This window comes from Podarcis melisellensis, assembly GCF_964234715.1.
Source record: "Podarcis melisellensis genome assembly, chromosome: 1".
Classification (NCBI taxonomy): Eukaryota; Metazoa; Chordata; class Lepidosauria; order Squamata; family Lacertidae; genus Podarcis; species Podarcis melisellensis.
Genome location: NC_138528.1, coordinates 32,437,868 through 32,462,579, shown reverse-complemented (window position 1 = coordinate 32,462,579; position 24,712 = coordinate 32,437,868). Strand labels below are relative to the sequence as shown.

Here is a 24,712-nt window from a genome sequence, read left to right as displayed (position 1 = left end):
GCAGACAGACAGAATTAGGAAGAAATTTAAGACAAAGGATAGGATAGAAGAGGCAAAAGAAGTGGGGCAAGCAGCAACCATGGGCCAAACTAAAAAGGTTCATGGATGCAGAGGCACAATCAAGCCTGGAACCAATGAAGCTAAAGACCTCACAAAATATAATTTCGAACAGTACATTTACTGTGTGGGGCTATTTTGAACATTTACTTCTAAGGAGGATAATAGAAAGCAATCTCCTTGTTTGCATTGCTTTCAGGTTTGTCCAATGGCAAAAAAGAAACACATTGAACATCCTTGGCACGACACAAAGATCTGATGCGGCCATTGCTACTGCTGATCTGCCTAGTCTTTCCTTCTCCCTCTGAACCCTTCATGCCCAATTTACAACCAGCTGTGCATTTGGTGCTGAGTGATGACATCAGTCCAGCTGTGCACTCCAGCTGACATCCCTCTCCCTATTGCTTGCCACTCCATCTGGCATTCAGCGTTTTTTGACACTATGTCAATAAAGGCTTCCCAGGAGACATGTGACATTAATGATGACAGTAAGTGCTCGTTCATTATTTTTCAGAAATTAATCACAATATCATAGCATATTATATTAGATATGTGTTACTGCAATACATGAGTTGTATTAGTTTTGTTTAAAAATCAACTTTATTCTGCATTATTCTGCCTTTCAAGGAATATTATTTCCTTTGGAAATACAGTAATCCATATCAACCTGCTGGTGGTCGGGGGGACAAAGAAAACGATTCCAGAAAAAATAAAAAATGCTGTACAAAATCCCGATTTGGTCATACATTTTGGTACTTGTCAATAAACGAAAGCACCGTATGTAAACAAAACATTCCTTTCAACATTAGGTCAGCCTTTAAGAAAAAGATCTATTAGTCATTACAAATGAATGTTCTGTGCACCTGTAAAATCTGAGGTGCATTCTTTCAAGTTTTTATTTCAACAGTATGTCTGTCAGAATAGCCCCCTACTTAAAAAACAACAACCCAAGTATTAATACTAGACAAACTTTTCCAAATGTCACAGAACTGAATTAAGCTCATACCGAGCATGAGAACTATGAGAATTACTATGTGAATTTATGCACTTCTCTCTGCTAGTTCAGACACATGTAAATCTTTTCCAGCCCTGCTCAACGGCTAGCAGAGATTCATAGTACGTGCACTCTAAGACTAAGTGAACATAGAAACCAAACTAGAACGTTACTCACATAGGCGAACCAAAAACCCTGCAGTGCAATTAAGAGAGAGAGAGAGAGCGCAAAAAGCACCAGAAGCTCATTCCTACAACTGAGTTCAAGGCTCTTCATTGCAGGACCTGAGGACTGGGGACCCTTGATTTTGTTGTTCCAACACTGCTAATAGACTCTGCTCCCTGCACCACAGCAGCAGCAGTTTGAGTTTGGATTTGATATCCCACTTTATCACTACCCTAAGGAGTCTCAAAGCAGCTAGCATTCTCCTTTCCCTTCCTCCCCCACAACAAACACTCTGTGAGGTGAGTGAGGTTGAGAGACTTCAGAGAAGTGTGACTAGCCCAAGGTCACCCAGCAGCTGCATGTGGAGGAGCGGAGACACAAACCGGGTTCACCAGAGTACGAGACTACCGCTCTTAACCACTATACCAGTAAATGGGAATACCTCTGTGCTAATGACTTTGGAATACCTCTGTGCTAATGACTTTGGAGGGACGCGGGTGGCGCTGTGGGTTAAAGCCTCAGCACCTAGGGCTTGCCGATCGAAAAGTCGGCGGTTCGAATCCCCGCGGCGGGGTGCGCTCCCGTTGTTCAGTCCCAGCGCCTGCCAACCTAGCAGTTCGAAAGCAGCCCCCGGGTGCAAGTAGATAAATAGGGACCGCTTACTAGCGGGAAGGTAAACGGCGTTTCCGTGTGCAGCTCTGGCTTGCCAGAGCAGCGATGTCACGCTGGCCACGTGACCCGGAAGTGTCTTCGGACAGCGCTGGCCCCTGGCCTCTTGAGTGAGATGGGCGCACAACCCCAGAGTCTGGCAAGACTGGCCCGTACGGGCAGGGGTACCTTTACCTTTACCTAATGACTTTGGAAAGGGGAACACTTTATATGACAAATGAAGCACAGAGCAAATGCTTGGGTTACAGGCCAGTGTTAACTCCCAGCACCTTCCATCACACTGAAGCAATAGTATCTATGTGCAAACTGAGAGCTTATTAAGGAGGTTTCCTCTGATACAGATCCTGTCCCTGGCTTCTCCCAGTTAGCAGTTTCACTGATGGTAGATAGATAGATAATTTATTACAGTCAGAGACCAGCTTATAAAACACTCTTGGGGGTACAATCCCAGAAGGAAAACAAACATTAAAAACAATGTACAACAATAAATTTAAAATGTATAAATGTGATAAGCATATAGACACTTAAAACGTTAAGATAAGCTATCGCAGAGAGATGACCCAGAGTCACCCAAGGAACCGAGTTTGGGGATTTTCTTAACGAACTAGTTTAGGTCGGGGGATGGTCTGATGTATTCTGGTCTTCCTAGGCACTCCCATGTAGCACTCATTCCAGTAATCTACCTTAGATGTTACAAGAGCCTAGAAAATGGATTATCAGATCCCCAACAGTTTGGATGTTGCAGTCAGTAACTATTGGTTTGGTTTTTAGGCATTGGATCCAGACGACCACACGGAATACGCCTAATTTCCCCATACCATTACAGCCTGCTATGTATAATAATAAGCATATTTTCATTATTCTTCCCTTTGGTTTTTTTTTAAGGAAATAAGGTCAAAGGTAGGCCATTGTGTTTCATCTTGTTACTCCTGGGTATACTTAGTAGATGCAAACAGAGACATGATCCCTATTAATAGTTACCCCATGAGTAAAGCAGAGGCAGAAGAAGGAAACCGTTTTTCATGTAATCAATACAACTCATGAATATTAAAAACAGAAAACAACAGTTTTGTGGCTTGACTGGCTTTGTTGGAGTTTGGAATTGTTTCAGCTGGATTAGATACTTGCTTTCCCTCTACAGCTGTGTGAATCCTGCAGGGCTCTCTTCACAAAACGAACCCCTGCAGTTTGATTCACAGAATTTGGAAGAGAACCAACCTTTCTATGGCTGCTAAGAGATTCAGGCTCATGACCGCATTTTGATTTCCTAGTAACTCTCTCTGTGTGTATATATGTGTGTGTAATATTTATTCATAGAATGTCCTAGCACATGCCTGCTAGACAAATCCAGTAGTTCCCTTGACATAGTTATGAGAATTGTTAAGCTCAATTGCCCTTGAGCAATTTCAAAAGATGACTGCACATAGAACTGGTGTGTGTGTGTGTGTGTGTGGATTGGTTGGCTTCTGAGGTGCTAATAATGGAACTTGATTGTTACACACTTCCAATTATCACCAGAAAAACTTTATTATAGCTTATTTGTGAGGCAGGGTTTACCATGCTCTTACTGACCTTGACTCTTAATTTTTAATTTTTTGATTTGTACACCACTCGGTTTCATTTGTACAGTTGTGTTGATCTATTTACCGGTATTTAGGAAATTTTATTGTATGTCATTGTTTTTATGTAAACCACTTATCCAATACTTTAATACAGTAATCAAGAAATAGTCTAGTGGCTGATATTAACTGACCATTAAATATATAGGTTCAGAAGTCAAATGAAAATTTATTAGGGTGGGATCATAAAAAGAGGAAGTAGAACATCAAAAGAAGGCAAATGGTGACACAGATTTGCAAAAATAAAAATGCAGATAAGAATTTGGATGCAAATTTATAAAAATAACAATACTATTAATTCAAATAGAAACACATCTCACTATAATAGGAAAGTCTGTAGTCTGTTGACCCATATGCCTGCTGTCTAGATGTCAACTGTCAATGGGCAACAATTCTCCCTTCTCAAGGTTCTTTAACTTTAAATCTGCAATGGATAACCTTTCAAATACAGGACTCATGGCCACCTTAGAAGTACTCATAAGCAAAATAAACCTGAACAAATTATTTTTGGGGTTGGGAACTCAGGTTTATGTGACAGATGCCCATGAAAATTATAGCTGCCAGTTCTGATTTTGGAAGATTTCATTTGCACATCAGGTTATTCTATATGCTCTTAGAAGTTTCAAAGTCAGCTTAGCTACTAACCACAATAATAATAATAATGAAGGTCAAGTCTTTCATTGACTTCTACCCATGAGTGTTTGAAGTCAAGCCTAGCTATCCTTTGGCAAGAAGTAGGAAACACTGCAGATATGGAATTTTACTGAACAAAGAGAAGCAGGCAAACCATATGTTTTGGAAATGAGATTTGGCTAGCTTTCCTACACTGAGGTGGATCTGTCTGGCTTTAAGAAGTTCAACTTTTGTTTTTGTTTTCGTTTGAGCAGTAAGAAAAAAACAAAATCTGAAGGAATTGTTATCTTTACAAGTTTTTACTTCTAAATGAGACAATAGCTTTATAAAAAGGCAAACATCTCTGCACTGTAGTCAAATCTGCTCCAGAGAGTTGGTGGGACCCCTAAAGTCAATTTGTGGGGTGCACATGGATAACTGAAGGAGTGCCAACTGAAGGGGTGCAAGGTCACCCAGTGAAGTTCACAATTGTGCAGGGACTTGAATCCAGAATGTCTCCTGAGAAAAAACTGAGAGCTAGCCTCCTGAGAGAAAACCTGAGAGCTAGCCTGGAAATCTCGCAAATGGAGCTGATGCAGAGTCTCACAGCAGCTAAACTGTCCTCAACGTTTTCCACATCAGGAAGCTTTTTTTGTGTGTGTAACTTCTCAGCTGTCCCCATCTGACCCTTCCTGTTAGCAGTGCCAGCACCTGCTTAAAAAAAATGAACAAAACTGGTTATGTGACAGCATCTCAGTCATCTGTCTCATGATGCTCACAGCCAATGAGGAGAATGGAATACCAAATCAAACACTTAACTACTCCTCTAAAAGCAGGGCATTAGGAATGAAGGGGGTTTTACTTGCTGCTAAAATAAATGATTTACAGAGAGTCACACATGTCCTGTTTGACTTCTAACATTGCTACAAAAAAAGCTCAAGTTCTTAAAGTAAAATTTGGAATCCCCAGTAGCTTTTTTAGATGCTACATATTCATCAGATCCTGGTCTTGGCAGCAAAACAAGGGTTTTCTCCCTTCTTCCCCCTCTATTGTTTTCAATAGAGCAAAGCCAAAAATGGGCAGATGTTCACTACCTCTCCTTGCCTCTCTCTGACACATGCAGGGTACAAGAGAAGTATTCTCTTTGACACTTTCCCCAGCTCACCCAGCCAGGAATAACATACGGCTTCACTGGCAGGACCCTGAAGTTGCTTCTGGACCTAGGGTCAAGGGGAGGGAAAAAAGCCAGCAAAGACATAAATAAACAGGACTGGAATGACTAACTACCATAAGGAGAATAAAACTCTCCCGCCACCCCCCTGTACAAGATCCAAGGAATCTGTTGCTGAAATTCATATATGCTGGCTACATTTAGAATTTGTGGTCTGGAGTTGTAATGGCCATTCAAGAGATTTGGGGGTGGGGGTAATAAGAATGTTTATTGCACAGAGTCCTGGTTCACCCCTTTACTGAGGTAGGGGCCACTCAACTGTAACCATCTTTCCTAATTGTTTGTCCAGACTATTATTTTTAAAAATCCCAAAGAAAATGGCTCTACACTTTCCAATTTGCTCTATCAGCCAATGGGTTTTTCAACTGCTGATGCTAACTCGATTTGAAAACTGTCGTAATTTGTCCCATAATCTGTTGCCAGCGGTTGCAGAAATTTTTTTCCTAGATGGTTTTATAATATTTGAAGACTGTCAAGACCAAATTATATTGCTAAAGACAAACATGCCCATTTTATTTAACATTTCCCTATTCAACAATCTATTTTATCCCTTTTCTTCTTTGCTGCTCTTTATTGAATCGTTTTCAATTTATCTGTATCTTTTTAAAAATGTTTCATCAGAAAAGAAGCATAGTTTTTATATTGTAAACTGCCCTGTGATCCTTGGGTGAAAGGTGGTATAGAAATTCAATAAATAGATGGGGATTCCTCCACAGATATTGACCAAATCCAAGTCTAATTAGTTTCATGGAACATATTTGCAGTTTTGTGCATACTGAATCCTAGTCAACAGAACTGCAAACTGATCTGTTTTTAAAATGCCTGAATTTAAGCTGCCATCAAACTAGATTTTCTTTTTAGTCAGTGGAATAACATATTCAAACAAGTATAGGTTCATTCTCTGGAAAATGTGGCAATATCATGCACATAGTCTTGTATCAATCTGTGTTGATCTCAACACAATTTAGGTTGTCTTGCCCATCTAGTCAGCAAAACTCATATCCAATCCACGTTTTAATGTAAATCAATATTTTAATTCATTAATAATTTGAATAGCAAAGAACTTTCCCCAGCCACTCTGGGCGGCTTGCAGCATTTCTAAAAACATAAAACATGAGAAACTTCAGAGGAGAACTGGCCTAAACAGGATTTAGATATTCTACCTAGGAACAGTAAGTCAATGCATAATAATAGATATTAAGGCTTGATCAGTTGCTAACAGACCTACAGAGGGAAAATTCAGTTTTAAATGCAGACTTGTGGGGGGAAATATAACAACAGTAGATGAGGTAGAATATCATCTACCGTATATGCTAACCACTGACTGATTTCCATAAGTAAACTGCCTCAAAAAGATCCCAGAAAACTATTCTCTGGCATCTATGTGTTGTACAAGAAGGAAGCACCTGCAAGCAGTTTTAGGACAAGAAAAACCTGTAAACAGAGTTCCTATGCTGCTTTCCTAAACTGATACGAATAGATGTACTAAATCTGGTTATTTGGACACTATTCTTGGAACATTTGTGCTGCAGTTTTATTGTCAGTATTTCTTCACTCGGGGCCGGATATTACCCTGCCTTATGTGGGCGGAAGAACGCACAGCGTGCATATGTGGTGGGGAACTCTGCAAGAGGATGAAGGGAGACAGGAGACTTGTTGCATACTTCTTTCCCTTCATGTACATGCTGTACAGCTGGAGCTGTAAAACTTTGACGCATGGTGGTGTCCAGTTACTTAGCACTTGAAATGGTTCCTCAAAAGGATTTTACCTATGTTCATGAGGCTGGTAGGGAGAGAAATAACCGGTGGCCTCTGTACTCTTTCTGGGCGCTGAATGTACGTTACGTGTGATCTTTATAATCTGTTCATGTTGGGAGAACAAAATGAAAATAGGTGGGGGATAATCTCCACAACTGCAGAAGCACCATGAGAGGAGTGGAATATGTTTTCTGAGAAACTAAGCATCGGTGGAGTGACCGATAACCTTTTTGAACCATCTGGATATGCTCTGACCACTTTCTCTATTAACAAAGTGGGTGGTATGCACAAGGGCATGCTGAACAGAAGGTAGGAGAGAGAAACTATGGACCTCTATGGCTTGGGAGAATCCTTGAGGCAAAATCCTGTTTCTGGGCCAGGGCCTCCACAAGGCTAGCAGGGGCCACAAATATTGGCTTTGTGCTGCAAGACAGGAGATGTGCTCTCTGCTGCCTCATGTAGCAGCAGAGAGCAATGAACAGGTCTAAAGCGGGGAAAAGAATAGGCCTTGGCGCACATAAGCTGGGTTCCGCTCAACTCGGGGGACACACACACAATTGTGATGTCACACGTGCACCGCACATGTGACATCACAAGGTAGGAGGAGGCCCCACAGGGCCCGTTGCAGCCTCGGGAAGGCCAAATGAGGCCTGCTGTGGCCGTGGGTATGCCCAACGGGGCCCGTTGTGGCTACAGAGTATTGAGGGGGCCGATCCCCCTCCTTGAAAAATTGGCTTGCTATTAGATTGTGGGTGAACATATCAAACGACTCAGCAATTCTTCAGACAGCTCTTGTTTATTCACAGGCCAGAACAGAACAGAACTGAAGGGTTCAGCCAGCCTACTTATATAGAGCTCCACTACAACGCAGCAGTAACAACTTTCTGTAACTATCCACTCACTGAACGTCACTTTCAATTCCTTATTTGCATATGTAGACCTGAGTGAAAACTATCTACAGTATTCCCCTGCTGGCCCAGGGTGAAAACTTCAGTATATAACAGGTGGGACCTCAGCCCCCTGCCTCCCCCGGTAGGCTTAGTTCCCCCATAAGATCTAACTGTTGTTAGCCGCTCTGAGCGCAGCTTCGCCTGGGGAGGGCGGGAGATAAATAAAAAAATATTTATTTATTTATTTATTTATTAACCTGTGAGGAGACTCTCCTTGCACAGATTAAACAAGAGAACTGTAGTATGCCTCTCTGCTCAAGTCAAGCTTCCAGAGTTGCAGCCACTGTCTCCAGAGCCAGCTCTATTAGAGTCAGGAAATGTGAAGAGCATCTTTAGAAGATGGCAACACAATATGTGTCTTATCTAAGCAGAAGTTCAGTGGGGCTTCCCCAGATTGTGTGCAGTATTAGCTTTATGGTATATATAAGACTGTAGCCAAAGAGCACAATCCTATGTATTTCTGCTTCTATGAATCATTGGGCTGTATTCTTCTAACCTGCCCTGTCAGCACAGGGATTACCACAACAGGACCTTCCCCTTCTCAACTACCTGCATGTGCCCTGTGCCTTGCTAGAAGGCTTGGGGAGCCCTAAAACAAAGTTAGGGGTGTGCAGGGAGAGGGGGGGTGTTCCACTGCGCAAGCAGAAATCCTTGCACTAACAGAACTACTTTGTTAGCACTACGTCCGATGGAACTTATTCCCAGCCAGGTATATCTAGGACTGCAGTCTAAATCTTTGAAATATTAGAGGGTACACTATCCCCTCTAGATTTATGGTTAATTTTATTTGCTCAGCAATCCTGTCAAGCGGATAATCCAGTGTGTTTCAAGGTAGAACTGGGTTTTGAACCCAGATCTCCCATATGCAAATCCAACATGAAATGTGAAGAGGGGCATGTGGGACCCCCCCCAAAAAAAAAATCCCACTGTGAAAACAATAAACAAACAAAAATCCAGACTCACAATTTGGGAATCTCAGTTCTAGAATAAGACTCCAATGTGCAGTATAAACAGGACTTTTTTTCAGCTAAAACTCACCAGAACTCAGTTCCAGCACCTCTCACGTGGGCGCCATTGCCATTCTAAGAGAATGAGAAAAGCATTCATGGTGTGTCCCGGCACCACTTTTGCTAGAAAAATACCACTGAGTATAACTATAGCAGGAGCCGAATATCTGACGACTCTTGATACTGATGTGTTATACACTGACTTTATTCTATTACTAATTCAAAGAACCCTATTACAGATTACAAATATGAAAATACTGTTCAGGAGCTAGAGGCAATGTTATTGTACACAAATTGATCTGAACAAAAATGGCAGTGCTGAACAGCCTAGTAGCATTAATTATTTGGTAACTTAACTAAATAAAGAATGTCTTGCCCTCACCATCTAACACACACAAGCAACCTCCATGGCACAGGAAGTCCTTTCGCTTTTCAGAACATCATCCATCATGCTAAGGGAAACTGCAGGAAAGTAACCTACTACTTCTTAATAGGCTTCTGCACAGAGAGTTGCTTTGAAGCAGCAGCTGCCCATAGTAAATTTCACTGACCCTTGGTGCCATTCACCAGGTTTCCAACTGTTTTGTCTCCTAAGCTCAGTGTTAGGACCAAGTCACAGCACCTGACAAAACTAAGAAGCCACAACAATATGAGGATTTAAAGCCTCCCGGGCTGTTATCTTTTCCACATAGCACCAGCAGAGAGACCTGATGCCAGCATGTTTACCACTAAGTTTGCCTTCTAGAAAGCAAAGTACAATACATTTTAAAAAGAAGATAGCGTTTTGCTGTACATCTGTAAATAAAGCTTACAGAAGTACACATGGCCTCTTAGAATACCAGATGGTGCTTCTAGGTCCTCTTCTGTTAAAATCTAAAAGAAAGGGGAAATCAGTTGTGTCACTGAGGTACTGAGATGAGGAAAAATGCAGTTGGTGAGAGCCTGCTTTCCGTGAAACTCCTAAAGGGAAAGGAACACACACACACACACACACACACACACACACAGAGAGAGAGAGAGAGAGAGAGAGAGAGAGAGAGAGAGAGAGAGAGAGAGTCTGTGCAAGGCTATCCTATTTCATTTCATGCAGAAGCAATACTCTAAACGTTACAGAGAAAATATTCTAAACATTAACCCTAACCCACCCTATTCTCTTGAATATAATTTTGTAATGGATTTTAATGGGTGGATATGAATTCTAATAAATACTAGCATCAAAGCTGAAATCATGTCCTGACAAAGCGCTAAATATACTTCACTATTTTGTTATTAAAACAACAACAAGGAAACAACACTACAGTGGTACCTCAGGTTAAGAACTTAATTTGTTCTGGAGGTCCGTTCTTAACCTGAAACAGTTCTTAATCTGAGGTACCACTTTAGCTAATGGGGCCTCCCGCTGCCGCTGCGCCACCGCAGCGAGATTTCTGTTCTCATCCTGAAGCAAAGTTCTTAACCTGGGGTACTATTTCTGGTTTAGCGGAGTCTGTAACCTGAAGTGTCAGTAACCCGAGGTAACCACTGTATTGCACCATGAAAGGCTTTGCGATTGCCTTTCTTAAACAATTCATGATATAATGAAATTACATATAGCTACTGATGTAGTGGATGCAAACTGTTGCTCTTTAGAAATCAGCAGTGGACAGAGGAGAGCTATGGCTGCTGCTACATTTTGTTTTTATCAATGGTAAAAATGGTAAAATTGTATTACTCCCTCTTCCTCAGTATTGGCTCATTTTCTTTTGTTTTCTTAGACGAAAATTAAACGATTAAATTAAATGCCCCCTAAAACCCTAACAAACCACCAGAAGATCAAAGGAGGATTTACAACCAGTAGGTTTATGCCCCATAAGCTCCATTATTCCCATGCATTAAAACTGCACAATTTGTCAACTGCCCTGAAAACCTGGCGATGCTAAACTAGCCATTAAGCAGATGATTTCACAAGATATTTCAAAGGGGGGAAAGTTAATTTTGCCGTTTTATATGCCCTTCTTTACAAAGCAAGTGGAAAAAGCCTGTAGATACACTGTCTTGGGAAAGCAGTGGGTTGATGGAAAGCACATCACTAATATATTCAGTATGTACTAAACTTAAGGGAAAGTTTTATAAAATTATTTATCAGTGGGGACTGACCCAGACAAACAACACAGTTTTCCATGCAATGCCGTTCTCTCTGTGTGAAAGAAGGCCATACAAAATGGTCGCAATCCACAGCAGAGAAGTGGGTTAGGTAGTCACAGAAACATGGCAACTTCAGGGATGTAGTTAAGTCAGAAAGAGAAGTCTGAATTCTGTGTTAGTGTATCATAATCTGGACTTGAAGCAAAGGAGCTAATAAGAGTGCATGTAGAGTGCATGTACATTTCTCTAATCAGAGTTTGCTCCCACAAGCCTGGGATTGAAGAAAGGTACCGGTGGAGTACAGGGTCAGGTTTAAGGTGCTGGTTTTGACCTTTAAAGCCCTAGGACCCTCATACCTATGGGACCGCCTCTCCTGGTATGCCCCGCAGAGGACCTTAAGTTCAACAAATAACAACACTTTGGAGGTCCCAAGCCACAATGTCGTTAGATTGGTTTCAACTAGGGCCAGAGCCTTTTCAGTACTGGCCGCGACTTGGTGGAACACTCTGTCACAAGAGACCAGGTCCCTGTGGGATTTGACATCTTTCCACAGGGCCTGCAAGACGGAGCTGTTCCGCCTGGCCTTTGGTTTGGACTCAGTCTGACCCTTATGTTTCCCTCCCCTTATGGTTTTGATTTAAGGGGTACTACCCGTATTTTAATTAACTTCTTTTTTTTCTATTTCGTTTTATTGTAATTTTATTGGTGTTAGCTGCCCTGAGCCCGGTTCTGGCAGGGGAAGGCAGGGTATAAATAAAAATTATTATTATTATTATTGTCAGGGTTTCTGGGAGAGAGGAGGAGATGACAGAGGAGACGGAGAGCGAGTGGGAGGAGGGGCAGAAGGATGAGGAAGAAGATGACGGAATTCTGAGGGAATCCACGAGTCTGAGCAGCGAGTCAGAGGATTCTCAAAAGGGGGTTACCTTAATCAAGCAAAAGGGAGGAGAAGGGAGAAGCGGAGAGGAGCCCAGTGGAAGACAGACGCAGCAAGAGGCGTCTCAGCCGGAACGGAGAAAAGGGGGTGGAGTCGTCAGCCTCTCGGAGGGAGCAGGATTAGGAGAGAACAGAGAAAGGGGGTTGGAGCAAGGTGTTCAGCCGGAAAGGGTGGAGAGCAGAACAAGGGGTGGTGTAGCGGTCGAAAGAAAGGTCAGCAGCAACGTACGCGCGCCAAGTTCAAACGTAGAGGCGCGCGGAAGTGGAGAGAGCTCAGGGGAGGAGCCCGGCCCTAAAGCCAGAAGGAGGGGGGAAGAGGCGGCAGAGGATTCAGCCTCAGGCGAGTCACGGAGAGAGGGAACCCAGGGGGGCAGGAAGACCCTGCGGAAAAGAAAGGAGAGGAAGAGGTGGTCTAGAGCCAGGCTATTAAGTTGGTGTGGAAGAGGGGAGGAGTCAGAGGGGACTTCAGCGGTCTAACGTGACAGACGTACGGCCACAATGCTGAACTGTACGAGAAGCAGAAATCTTCAATAAACTTTTCCTGTAAATAAACTGCAACGGAGTGAGGTCTCTGGTGAGCTGGGACCCGTCCTGGGTGGCCGTGACAGTAAGTCCCCTCTCAGAAAGCAAAAAATTTTTTTTGCGAAGCTCACGAACGGGAGCAGCCATGAGCGCTGAGGAGCAGCTGGTTGCACTGCGGGATCAGGTTACCGCTCTCACATCGGCAGTCATTGCTTCGCAGAAGAAGAATGACGACTTGGAGAAGACGTGCCAGGATTTGCAGGCAAGGTGGGAACACGCGGACAGGGCGGGGGCCCCAGGTTCCAGAGCGGAGGGCATTGCGCTTGGACGGAGGGGGGGTGCCCTGGTTCCGCATTTTAATGGCAACTTGCAAGACTATCCCAATTTCAGAGCGGACGTCGTATATGCACTGCATTTACTCCGTCACGATTTTAAAGATGAGGAGGAGAAAGTGGGGTTCATTGTTTCGCACCTGCATGGGGAGGCCAGGGCTTGGCTACGCAATCTGTGGCGCGAAGATGGACCGGCCCGTCGCAATTCAACTGCGTTCATCAAAGCGATGGATTCTTGTTTTCAATCCTCTGTGGATGTGGACATTGCGCGCCGTCAAATGCACGGGCTGAGGCAGGGGAAAGCGACTGTGCGCCAATACCACTCTAAATTTTTTGCATTGCTCACCGCCTTAGATTGGCCAAAGGACAGTAAGCCGGTCAGAGATCTTTTTTGGGAGGGATTGAGCCCCCCCATCAAGGATGAGATCGCTAGGGGGGACAGACCCCAGACCCTAGAAGACGTGGTGCAACGGGCTTTAGCTATTGGAATTCGACATGAGGGACGTCCGTGGCACGAGGAGGACGGGTCCCAAGCGCGTGCGCAAGCGAGGACTCTCCCTTTTGTGCACAGGGATTTCAGCCGTGCGCACCCCTCGCCAATGGGGAAGGACAGCGAGGAGCCAATGGAGATTGGTGGTGCTAGGGCTCAGAAGCCATCCCAGAGCCCTGTCCCTGGTGCAGCCAAAGCGAAGCCTCCTAGAGGAACCAGGAAGTGTTACATCTGTGACAGTGCGCACCATATGGCGAAAGAGTGCCCCCAGAGGCTCCAGAAGCACACTGCAGCACTGGCAACTGTAACAGCAGAGGTGCAACCAGGGGAGCAGCTTCAGGGAAACGACAGTGCCTGGCTGGAAGCAGAGCTACTGGGGCTCAGCCAGGCGGATCTGTAGACAAGCCCCCAGCATCACTGCAGAGCGTGGACCCTTTGCCTCCCAGACCAGCAGTTCTGCTCACAGCAACACTCCAGTTGCCTGATGGGAGACTCCTCGAGGTTCCAATAACGATCGATTCGGGAAGCAACGCCGACTTCGTGGGACTGCAGTTCGTTAAGCAGCACAACATGGCGCTCCTGCCTGCAACGACGCCTCTAAACGTGGTCACGGTAGACGGCAGGAAGTTGCTGGGGGGGCAAGTGGTGCAGCAAACCCCTCCCATGATGATGCAGATTGGCAACCATCGAGAACTTATTAGTTTCAATGTCACCCACTTATCGGACACACCCATCGTGTTAGGCATGAGTTGGCTGGAGAGGCACAGTCCCGCGGTTGCGTGGTACCAGCGGCAGATCACCTTTTGTTCATCGTATTGTGCTCAGCATTGCTTTCAGACCGATCAGGGAGGAGAAGCCGAGCAGCAGTTGCATCTGGGTATGGTGCAAACAGTGCCTCACAAGTACCAGGACTTCTTGGAGGTTTTCTGTGAGAAGGAAGCTGACAAGTTGCCGCCTCACAGACCTTACGACTGCGCGATTGATTTAGTGCCAGGGGCGCAACTGCCTGCTGCCAAGCTGTACTCCATGTCGGAAGACGAGATGCAAGAGCTTCGGGAGTTCATAGACCATAACCTCAAGCGAGGTTTCATCCAGGAATCTAAAGCAGCGGGTGGCAGCCCTGTGTTCTTTGTGAAGAAGAAAAACACGCCCCAAAAAAGGCTTATAGTGGATTACAGGTTCATAAACAGCTTGACTAAGCCCAAAGCTTTCCCCATGCCCAAGATTGACGACCTTTTAGCGACCGTCAGGAGGGGCAAGATTTTCACCAAGCTGGACCTACGTGGAGCTTACAATCTCATCCGCATCCGGAAAGGAGATGAGTGGAAGACCGCCATGTTCACCCCTCTGGGCACATACGAATACAGAGTCATGCCTTTCGGTCTCCAAAATGGCAGCCACGTTTTTCAAGCATTTATGCACCACGTGCTAGCAGGTCTCCTCTACAAGAAGTGTGTCTGCTTTCTCGACGATATCCTGATTTTCTCGGAATCGTCGGAGGATCACGATAAGGACGTGAGGGAGGTCCTGCAGAGGCTGAAGGACCACAGGCTGTACGCCAAGTTGGAAAAATGCCAGTTTGATGTCAGAGAGGTTGATTTCCTTGGCTACAAGTTGTCCGACGAGGGACTGGCCATGGACAGGGCTAAGGTTCAAGCGCTGTTGGTCTGGAAAAGCCCTCGAAATCGGAAAGAGGTCCAGAGGTTCATCGGCTTTGCCAATTTTTACCGCAAGTTTATTAAAGGTTTTGCGAACGCGACGGCGGCTATCACTGACACCCTCAGTTCCAAGAAGAAGAAGTTCGTCTGGACCGAACAAGCGGAGCGGTCCTTCCGGACGCTTAAAGGTCTTTTCGCCTCCGAAGAGCAGCTGCTCCACGTGAATCCCGGCAGACCCATGCGGGTAGAGACCGATGCGTCAGACAGAGCGGTTGGGGCCGTTCTTTTGCAAGAGGATTCGCAAGGCAACTGGAGACCGGGTGCGTTCTACTCCCGGAAGCTCAGCAAGACGGAGCGCAATTATACCATATGGGACAGGGAGTTGTTGGCCATTCATGCAGCTTTCAAAGCGTGGCGACACTTCTTAATAGGAGCCAAGCACACGGTGCAAGTCCGCACGGATCACAAGAACTTAGAGTATTGGCGGACGGCTAAGTTACAGACCCAGCGACACATGCGCTGGGCGGAGTTCTTTGCGGATTTCGACTTCAAAATAGAATACATCCCAGGAGACTCCAATGTTATTGCAGACGCGCTGTCCCGAAAGCCGCAATACTTGGAGGAAGCAGCTCCAATCGCAGCAAAGCACATTTTCGCACCGCAGGCGTGGACGTGCGCTACCATCGCAGTCGACCTGGACGCGGTGCGACGCGCGTTGCAAAGGGATCAGTTTGCACAGTCCAAGATGGAGGAGCTACGCGGAGGGTCGCGAGACAACGATGAGTTCCAATTGCAAGATGGACTTTTGACTCGTAAGGGTGCCCTTTACGTGCCCACCGACGATCTTCGAGCCAAGGTTCTGCAACAATTGCATGACGCCCCTAGTGCAGGCCATTTCGGCAAAGAGAAGACGATGGAGTTGGTGGCTAGAGACTTTTGGTGGCCCCAGATGAGAGGAGAGGTGGCGGACTACGTCGCCAGGTGTGATATCTGCCAGAGGTCCAAACCAGTGCACCAGAAGCAGGCGGGATTGCTAGAACCGCTGGAGACACCGCAGCAACCGTGGGAGAGGGTAGCGTTGGACTTTGTTACGGACCTGCCCAGCTCCAGAGGTAAGACGGCGGTGTTAGTGGTGGTGGACTTGTTCACCAAGATGGCGCATTTCATCCCTTGTGCCAAGGTGGCGACGGCAGAACAGACCACAAAGCTCTTCATCGATCACGTCTTCAGAGTGCATGGACTTCCGCAGTCCGTCTTGTCCGACAGGGGGCGCCAGTTTGTTTCCACTTTCTGGCGAAAGCTTCTGGGCATCTTGCACGTCAAAATCAACCTGACATCGGCGAGACATCCACAAACCAACGGTCAAGCGGAGAGGGTCAACGCGATCATGCAGCAGTACCTGCGGTGCTACGCCAACCAGCGACCTGCGGCGTGGGTGGACTATCTGCCGATGGCTGAATTCGCCTACAACAACACGAAACACGCATCCACCGGGGTGACGCCTTTCTTCGCGAACAATGGCCGTCATCCCAGAACCTTCCCGAGATTTGCGGCACCAGGAGGGGGGGGGCCTCAAGATGCCGACCAGTTTGCAGCGGAGTTGCAAGAGGTGCACGAGGAGCTGCGGAGACATTTGGAGCTGGCAAAACAGGCGTATAAGGTGCAGGCCGATAAGCACAGGAGGGCGGGAGAGGACATCCAGATTGGGGACTGGGTGTGGTTAGCAGCCCACGCGATGCCGGCCAGGTCATTGGCCAAGAAGAAGTTAGGACACAGGCAGCTAGGGCCATATCAAGTTGAGGCTAAGATCAATCCGGTGGCTTTTCGTCTAGCCCTTCCGGAGGGTTCCAGGGTGCACCCGGTCTTTCATAGGTCGGTGCTCACTCCCTACAAAACCCCACACAGGTTTCAAGAGTCAGGAGCACTCCCAGAGCCACGTAGGAGGGCGCCTGAGGGGGGGGAATCGCCAAGACCAGAACCTCTTAACGAGGTCACAGAGATACTGGACTCGAGATGGGGGGAGGAGGGAGTTGAATATTTTCTAGCCAGGGAAGGCACTCCGGCCTCTGCCAATAGCTGGGTGCCGGGTTACGCGTTGGACGAACCCCTGTTGAAGGAGGAGTTCCATGCACTTTTTCCGCACAAGCCCATGCCCGAGGAGTATTTTGATGATTGGCTTTTCACGCCCACTTTGTCAGACAGCACGTTCGAGGGTTTCTCCTCACCCGAGGGCCATACGCCCGAAACAAGCCCGGCCAGGGATCCGAGACTGGGGGGGGAGGAGACAGGCCCTTGTTGGTGGGTGGATCAGCCAGGGGAGGCATGGAGTCAGAGATGGATGGTAGGTCCTTGGCAGGCAGCGCCAGGAGAAGCAGTGATGGAGGAAGAGACTGTGAGGTCTGTGGGTGGGGAACCCGAGTTCGAACACACATATACGGAGATGACAGAGGAGAACGTTGAAGTGGACAACTTGTATCCTGAACCGACCCCGGAAGAACCACGTTTTCCTCAACCTGCACCCGGCGAGCGGGAGGGGGGAAGGGGGGGCTTCGAGGGGGGGATGGATGTCAGGGTTTCTGGGAGAGAGGAGGAGATGACAGAGGAGACGGAGAGCGAGTGGGAGGAGGGGCAGAAGGATGAGGAAGAAGATGACGGAATTCTGAGGGAATCCACGAGTCTGAGCAGCGAGTCAGAGGATTCTCAAAAGGGGGTTACCTTAATCAAGCAAAAGGGAGGAGAAGGGAGAAGCGGAGAGGAGCCCAGTGGAAGACAGACGCAGCAAGAGGCGTCTCAGCCGGAACGGAGAAAAGGGGGTGGAGTCGTCAGCCTCTCGGAGGGAGCAGGATTAGGAGAGAACAGAGAAAGGGGGTTGGAGCAAGGTGTTCAGCCGGAAAGGGTGGAGAGCAGAACAAGGGGTGGTGTAGCGGTCGAAAGAAAGGTCAGCAGCAACGTACGCGCGCCAAGTTCAAACGTAGAGGCGCGCGGAAGTGGAGAGAGCTCAGGGGAGGAGCCCGGCCCTAAAGCCAGAAGGAGGGGGGAAGAGGCGGCAGAGGATTCAGCCTCAGGCGAGTCACGGAGAGAGGGAACCCAGGGGGGCAGGAAGACCCTGCGGAAAAGAAAGGAGAGGAAGAGGTGGTCTAGAGCCAGGCTATTAAGTTGGTGTGGAAGAGGGGAGGAGTCAGAGGGGACTTCAGCGGTCTAACGTGACAGACGTACGGCCACAATGCTGAACTGTACGAGAAGCAGAAATCTTCAATAAACTTTTCCTGTAAATAAACTGCAACGGAGTGAGGTCTCTGGTGAGCTGGGACCCGTCCTGGGTGGCCGTGACAATTATTATTATTATTATTATTATTATTATTATTATTATTATTATTATTATTATTTTGCTTTTCCATAGCTTTTTGATACAGATAAAGTGACATCACTGAGCAGAATGCACACACATTGGCCAGAGTCTAAGGATGGAGAATCTCATGCCTGGGGACTGACTGCCCCCCCCCCACTCCACAACCAGTTTCTCTGAGGGGCTATCAGGACTCCCTTGCTCCATGCCCTCCTTGAATGTTTTCGCTTGACAGGAAATGTGGTCTGGGGTTTCTCACATTACTTAGCAGAATGGGAAGGAGTGGCAGTGCAGAGGTTACAAATTACTGGGGAAAGGAAAGAACCAGTTCTAAAGCTTGGTTCACGGCGGCTGCTGCAGGCCTAGCTTCCATTATGGAATTGAACTAGGGAAGATTTCATCTTTTGTAGGATTAATCAGTCGCAAAGTTTTAAGTTGTACATGTTCATGCACAACTGTACAGTTCCAACAAAATACATTATTTCATGCAATACGTAGGTTGAGGTGCAAACCAAATGGACTCCATAAAGTAGCTCAAGCTGAGATGTCTAAAAGCAGCAATACTGTGTCTGGATTTAACTTGATTAAAAAGCCTAGTGAAGACTTCTGCAGTGATTTTTCATCACTCCTAATTAATTAGTAGGGTAATGCAAAAATGAACATTCCCAGTTCCATGTGTGCCTCTAATTTCATTGCCATCTGAAACAAATTCAGCTAGACTAGCCTCTTTAAAACAGGAAAGAGAAAGACAAGCTGTTTTCCACATCTGGAAAATAGAACAGCAGCACAGTAATTTCCAATTGTCTGTAGAAAAACACACACACCAAAACATTCTATTTATTCATCTCTTTCAAAGGTATTAAGACAGCAAACAGAATTCTTACATATAAGAATTGGTTTCATGTAGAGCTCCGGAATGAACATGGGATCTTCGGAATGATCCTATGTAGGTTTACAAAGAAATAAGTCCTAGTGAGTTCAGTGGGGTATTCTCAAGCATAGGCACACGCAGCATATTTCATTACGGTATGCATCCAGGGATTTTACACACACACACACACACACACACACACACACACACATACACACATACTCATACTCAGTCATAAAGGTATTATTTTTATTTATAAAACAAACTAAAGAAACTAAAGCTTAAGAAACTTAAGAAACTAATAAATAAACAAATGCAACTGATGCAAATATTTCAGCTCCCTTTCATTCCAGTTCTCTGCCTGGCCCTAACCACTATCTTTGATACCACTAGAGTAGTTTCAATTATTATTATTTATCCAACTTATTAGTCACTTGTAACACTAAAAGGTCTCCAGGTGATTTACAATGTATTTAATATTTAACATATTTTATCTAAGGGACGCAGGTGGCGCTGTGGGTTAAAGCCTCAGCGCCTAGGACTTGCCGATCGAAAGGTCGGCGGTTCGAATCCCTGCGGCGGGGTGCGCTCCCGCTGCTCGGTCCCAGCGTCTGCCAACCTAGCAGTTCGAAAGCACCTCCGGGTGCAAGTAGATAAATAGGGACTGCTCACCAGCAGGAAGGTAAACGGCGTTTCCGTGTGCGGCTCTGGCTCGCCAGAGCAGCGATGTCACGCTGGCCATGTGACCCGGAAGTGTCTCCAGACAGCGCTGGCCCCTGGCCTCTTGAGTGAGATGGGCGCACAACCCCAGAGTCTGTCAAGACTGGCCCGTACGGGCAGGGGTACCTTTACCTTTACCTTTATATTTTATCTAACCCATACATAAGATCTTAGCACACTTTAAAAAGCAAAATTACAACAATTACTAAAAATCAAAATTCCCTCCCGAAAGCCCAGGCATACTTATCAATTGACAGAATATAAAAAGGCAATTCCTGCTTTATCCCTGAGCATTGTCTGTGATTCATGAGGGGGCAGTCTCAATATTTGTCCTCAATATTTGTCCTCCAGAGACAAATGCTCTGTCATGTTAAACAAATAAGAATTTCATGGTCCTGAATACAACCAAAATGCAAGCACCCAAATGCCATTTAAATGCCATTTTTATGTAGTGTGCCGCTGCCTGTCCTTGGTGCTTAGAACAATTCTTTCTATGTTGTCTTTAACAACACAAATATTGAATTTTCTTCTTTTTGGTGTGACACCTGATTTGGAAAGGATTATAACATTCAGTGCTGAGCCCGGCCTTCTCTGAAAGGAGAAACCAAATGTAGGGTTGTACATTTGAGGGTACAGAAATAAAGCACAAACACCAGAACAGCTGAGAAACGAGTCACTGACTGGAAGAAGCATCTTGGCTTCACAGAGGAGAGAGAGAAAAGCCAGGAAATCAAGTCCTCCAGTCACAGTCAGAGTGACAGGAGAAACAGACTGGAAAAGAAAGTCCCAGAGCAAACATCTGTAAGTACTGCTACTGTGAAAGAAAGGGCAGAAAGCACAAGCTCACATGCACCTTTGCTCAGCAGCTTGAAACTTAAGCCAAAAGCAGCGATATGGGATCAAAGACAGTGGCAGGGCTATCTGCTGTTTGCTTAGGAACACCATCGGAGCAGATGGTCCCCCACGTGTTGATTCTCTATTCCCCTACTAAACAGCCACTTTAAAGTAAGCATGAAATAGCATGGGAGAAACATCTGCACATAGTCCAGCAGACCACCAGTAGTGTAGCAAAGGAAAAGCAAGAGGAGGGGAAGGGAAAGGAATGCAACCATTCAGGCATAGCCAGAACTAGGTTTGGGACAGGCACCCCAGCGAGTGGCATAACCTCAGTGTGTATACATATGTATAGCCACTCACTGGTTGTCTTTTCCTTTCATTACACAGCAGGAATATGCTTGCGTTCTCACCCCCCAACTTACAGTAGGCCACAAGATACTCTGCATGAGCAACCTGGGGCAGGGAGGCGGGGTAGCGTTTGAGAAACTCCCAGGGAAGGACTCATTCCTTAATCCCAGCTTCTCGACTGATAGTGCCCTTCTGCGGTTTTTCACAGTTTTGTGTAAGGATATTGTCTTTGAAAGGGTATTGGCCTGCCCTCTGAGCTTATGCGATGATGAGGCTCTGTGCATGTGCCAAAGATAACCACTGCCGGAGCTTTCTCTTTAGGTTTTTTTTTTGCCACAGAGGGTCCTCTTGCCCAGGAGGCAAGCCACTGATCAGTTTAAAAAAGAGATTTGTCTCTTCAGCTTGTGGAACTGCTCTAGGAAAAACACTAAAAAAGCTTGGGCAGCACATTTGCCCCCACTCCACTCGCAACTTTCTCACAGAAGTTCCACCTGTTGAAAAAGCAGATCACATTTTTATACGCAGCAGTGGCTTGTCTCTTTAGCATTCCCTCAGTCTAGAGAATCTACCTGCTTGTGGTTAATGTTGTCTATTCGCCTAACATATTTCCTTCAATAATAATAATAATAATAATAATAATAATAATAATAATAATAATAATAATAATAATTTATTATTTATACCCCGCCCATCTGGCTGAGTTTCCCCAGCCACTCTGGGCGGCTCCCAATAGGTGTTAAAAACAGTACAGCATTACATATTAAAAACTTCCCTGAACAGGGCTGCCTTAAGATGTCTTCTGAATGTCAGGTAATTCTTTATCTCTTTGACATCTGATGGGAGGGCGTTCCACAGGGCGGGCGCCACTACCGAGAAGGCCCTCTGTCTGGTTCCCTGTAGCCTCACTTCTCGCAATGAGGGAACCGCCAGAAGGCCCTCGGCGCTGGATCTCAGTGTCCGGGCTGAATGATGGGGGTGGAGACGCTCCTTCAGGTATACAGGACCGAGGCCATTTAGGGCTTTAAAGGTCAGCACCAACACTTTGAATTGTGCTCGGAAACATACTGGGAGCCAATGCAGATCTCTCAGAACCGGTGTTATGTGGTCCCGGCGGCCACTCCCAGTCACCAGTCTAGCTGCCGCATTCTGGATTAATTGCAGTTTCCGGGTCACCTTCAAAGGTAGCCCCACATAGAGCGCGTTGCAGTAGTCCAAGCGTGAGATAACTAGAGCATGCACCACTCTGGTGAGACAGTCCGCGGGGAGGTAGGGTCTTAGCCTGCGTACCAGGTGGAGCTGGTAGACAGCTGCCCTGGACACAGAGTTAAGGCAGAAGGAGTCCACTGTCTCTGGTGACAGGAGCAGTGAATTGGAACTCATGCCCTCCTCATTATGCCCATGCAGTGAGGCAAGAGTCTCTGTCGCCACCTCCCTGCCTCAACTTGTCCTGCTCAGAAAAAGGGCCAAGAGACATTTCGTGAGAGGTAGCCCAAAAAATGCCTGCGCACACCCGGAATATTGCAGTCGGAATCAGTGTCCATGTTGAAAAAAGCTCAACAACGTTTGTGTCTGTATCTTCATTTTTTGAAATATGGCAACCCTAATTTACCACATTGGCTAGAAAGACTTTATAAACTTTAAAATACAATATTCTAGCAATATCACGCGTGTCAGGAAGAGGCCATGAGACATGCCAAGGCCCACTACCACCATGGGGAGACCCAATGAGACCTGACACCACTTCGGGAAGGTCCAGCAAGGCCCGCTGCCACTACGGGAAGGCCTGGGCCCTCAAGATTGGGAGGGCTCAGCCCTGTCCCCACATACTTTGAGGACACCTCAGCCTCTTAGAGTTGGCACCTATGCTTTGGATGAACAATCTGCAAACTTCATACTTGATCCCTGGAGGTGGTCAAGAAAGCACTGGCATGCAAATGTAAAATGGCCACACAGCCTATAAGCTATAGAAGGGCACTATTGAGGCACAATAACTTCTAATCCACTTTGAAATCTTGTGGGGGGGAGGGCGAAACACAGAAAGCTACAGACCTGGCTGTGGAAAGTAATGGAACTGAAAATACCACATATTTTTGAAAACCGAAGGCCCACAAACAGAGACACAACATACATACCCTCCAACATTTCTCCTATGAAATTCTATGAAATTCTCCTATGAGAAATTCTCCATAATAATAAATTTACTATTTATACCCCACCCAGCTGGCAGGGTTGCCCCAGCCACTCTGGGTGGCTTCCAATATATATAAAAACATTAAACATTAAAAAAAATAAACCTTCCCTATACAGTACTGCCTTGGGACTGCTCAGAGGCTGGATAACTCCATACCCTCCAACATTTCCCTGATGAAAATAAGGACGTCCTAAGGAAAAGTGAGATTTTCTGGGATCAAATCAGAAACAGGGACAGCTTATGTAAATCTGCAACTGTCCCTGGGAAATGGGGACAGTGGGAGGGTCTGAACATATAGAAACCAAACCCAATCCAAAGGCATAAGCAACAAACAACTCCAGCAGAACAAATCAAATCACACCATACTGTAACCTTAATACCAACCTCCAGCATTGCATGATTAATGTGGTACAGGCTGCAAAATACTATAAATATTAGTGTACCAGCTTCCTATATAGTGCTAGTTTATACATGTCTACTTAGAAGTAAACCCCAGTGAGTTAAATGGCATTTACTTTCTAAGTTATTATAGGATTGGCACCTCAGTCATATAGCAGTATAATTTTTCATATTTGTGCGTTAGTTCAGTATTTCCAATGTTTTAGGAAAAGCAGCCCTTATGTGTTTTGCCACTTTCACAAGCGAGCCTTGGGGTTCTTTCTGTCATGCAGACTTTAAAAAAATTGTTAACTTTTAAAAATGCTTCAGGGTGGTGCAAGTTTCTAAATTGTGTCTCATTTACAAAATACTCAGCAACTAGAAATATTCAGCAGTCAGATTAGTCCAAATCAAATCCAGAAGTGATTCCAGTTCAACAAGGAGGCCTGTTGGAAACAGTGAAGATGATGACAGGAATTTTCCATTTTTCTTCTTCTTGGATGGTACATATTGAAACTAAATTATCCCTTTTCCCCAATAAAGCCAGTTCTTCTGCTGAATAAGTCTCCCTTCTGTTTGGTTGCATCTATTTTGAGCAAATAGCACCTGTGTTACAATGACAGTTCCATAATGAGACCCTGGTGTGGAAAGAAGACAGGAAAGACTGCCGTATTCACCAGCAAAGACTCTGCAACAGAAATAAGCAGGCCGAGGCAGGAAGGAGCACGCTTTTGCTGCATATGCATGGGAATTAGACTCTAGTTCCCATTTGCAGAGTATGCGTATGTCAGCCCTTGGTTGTTTGACCCGTTAATTAGTTCTCTTTTCCCTCCTATAAAAACCACGCAAGACACTCTCTTTTTAAAGTTTAAGGAGCAAATAACTTTTACTTGGTGT

General features: G+C 45.8%; 1 protein-coding gene and 1 long non-coding RNA gene across 5 annotated transcripts in view; both read right to left on the bottom strand.

The window, feature by feature from the left end:
• The window catches only part of SLC25A21 (solute carrier family 25 member 21), a 276,895-nt gene that overhangs the window by 166,860 nt on the left and 85,323 nt on the right, over positions 1–24,712 (bottom strand). The window lies entirely within an intron of this gene.
• LOC309372808 lies at positions 118–24,710 on the bottom strand. The gene is made up of 3 exons (XR_014169693.1): positions 23,822–24,710; positions 2,066–4,830; positions 118–1,665 (listed from the first exon to the last, which is right to left on the bottom strand). It is a non-coding gene; the product is annotated as an uncharacterized lncRNA (long non-coding RNA).